The sequence below is a fragment of the Thalia democratica genome, chromosome 7 (genome assembly GCF_965202585.1).
Source record: "Thalia democratica chromosome 7, ktThaDemo2.hap1.1, whole genome shotgun sequence".
NCBI classification, from domain to species: domain Eukaryota; kingdom Metazoa; phylum Chordata; class Thaliacea; order Salpida; family Salpidae; genus Thalia; species Thalia democratica.
In genome coordinates, this window is record NC_139171.1 from 30,029,609 (window position 1) to 30,032,057 (window position 2,449).

Here is a 2,449-nt window from a genome sequence, read left to right on the forward strand (position 1 = left end):
AACTTTATGCTCGTGATAAATTGTCGTTCCACACAAAATTTATATGGCAAACAAATGTTACTTTTTAAAACAAAACGTAAGACTTCAGAAAAAAAAAGAAATACTTTTTAGTAGATTTAATAATAATTCTACAAAATTTTCAATTCAAACTAAAGACCAGTCTCTTGTATTGCAATATAGTGTAAGTAAAAAACAACAACACTAATGATGAAAACTGCAACTACTAAATCCTTTTAACCAAATTTATTTCAAACACTACACATACTAAATACAATAAACTTTTAAATTTTAATGAAAATAAATTTAAATTCTGTTGTTAAAGAAAATGAATTCATACAAACAAATGTTTTGAAATGTAAATTATTATAGTAAAAAATATAAACAATAAAAAAATTAGGACGCAAACTAATAAACTCCCAATAACAGAAAGTTAAAATAGAATGTCAGGCTACCTTACTCGGTCTAGTTTGAGTTTTTGAAGAACTCAAGATAGTTTAAGTTTTAAAAGTTTCAAGTATTTTAAACAAACACTTTTTGAAACTGATAAAGTAGTAATGTAACATTGTTTACAAAAAGTTAAAATATGTTTGGCTTAAAAAATGTTGTTATTATTTTTATTTCCATTAGTTAGGCTGTCATTTTACAACAGGGTTCTTACACAATATGCCATTCTAGCTGTATTCAGTCAGTTTGAAACCTTTATAAAACTTTGTCCTATTCAGACTGCTTTGAATTTACTAAAAAGTTATCCAGCTCATACCAGTTTGATATTATCTTCAAAACTCAGGCTTGGTTTTTACTAAAATTTAAAAGTGGTAGAGTTTTTCTAGTTTCTATGTTTAATATTTTTTTTTTGCTGTTATACTTTTACTTTAACATTTTATAAAGTTTTTATTTATGTTTTGAATTTATTCTCTTTTATGGTATTTAACACTCAACCAAGTACTCAAGTTTACAGTACTGATAATTTTATTAACAATAATTAAAGTTAGTTTTATTAAGCCATTGTAGTTTTAATAAATTGCTTAAAATCTAGCTATTAATTGAAAATATACTTTTTTTTTACAAGTATTCTTTTATATTGTTGATCCAAATAAAGAATCAAATACTGTTAATTTTTTACATTAAGAATTAGCTACTAAATAATAATAAAGCATCTAAGTTGTATCTTTAAAACCTGATAATAACTATTGTTACCTCTTTTGTTCCAAATATGATCCAATAAAAGTATTCAAGTTTTTTAGTTTTTAATATAAAATTATTTTTTACTGTTAAGTTACTATGATTTGTATCAAGTTACTTTTGTTAAAGACATTTGTTGATTATTTGGAAAATTAAAGTATATACACAGTTAAAATAAAATCATGGGAGTTTATGTATTATATTACTATTCTACTGTTTAAATTGTTTTCTTTTAAAAATACCAACAAGCAACTTAAATAAACTTTCATCTTAAATTTTGAGTTTTACCAAACAAAATTCCTAAAAATATTTAGTTTAAATAGTAGAATTAATTTAGTAGAATTAGTTTAAATATATAAAAAATCAACCTTGCAAAGGTTGTTTAAAAGGCACTCTTTGTTATTAAATAAATTAAAACCTAATAATTAAAAATATAATTATAGTTTTAGTTTTTAAGAAAACAGTTGATTAATTTTAAAAATGGATGGTTCTGAAGAAAAAAGTGTGTTAAATGCAAGTTAGTTTTATAAGATAATTTATTAAAATTAAAAATAATTAATAAGATAAACTAAAAAAAAATAATTAATTTTCTACTTAATATGTGACTACTGAGTATAACAATGCTCATTAAAGTTATCAATTATCTCTCAAGTTTTTGCTTAATTCAACTTTATTTATTGCAGATATAAACCAAACTGAATATTTATTTACTGGTTTAAAGAAACTCATTGAAAAACAAAATTCTGATTATAAAAAACTAGAAAGCAAAATTTACAGTTTAGAAAATGAAAATGTTAAACTAACTGAGAAAAATGTTGAGCTCAATGAAAAAAGTATTGCTGAATATAAGCAACTAGAAAACAAAAACAATATATTAGAAACTGAAAATGTTAAGCTAACTGACAAAAATGTTAAACTCAATGAAAAATATATTGCTGAACGAAAACAACTAGAAAACAAGGTAAACAATTTAAAAATAGAAAATGTTCAACTAAATGATAAAAATGTTGAGCTCAATGAAAAACATATTGCTGAAAATAAGCAACTAGAGAACAAAAATAATATATTAGAATTTGAAAATGTTAAGCTGAAGAAAAAATATGTTGCTGGACAAAAACAACTAAAAGACAAGATTAAAAATTTAGAAATTGAAAATGTTAAGCTAACTGACAGAAATGTTAAACTCAATGAAAAACATATTGCTGAACAAAAACAATTAGAAAACGAGATTAACAATTTAGAAATTGAAAATGTTCAGTTAACTGAC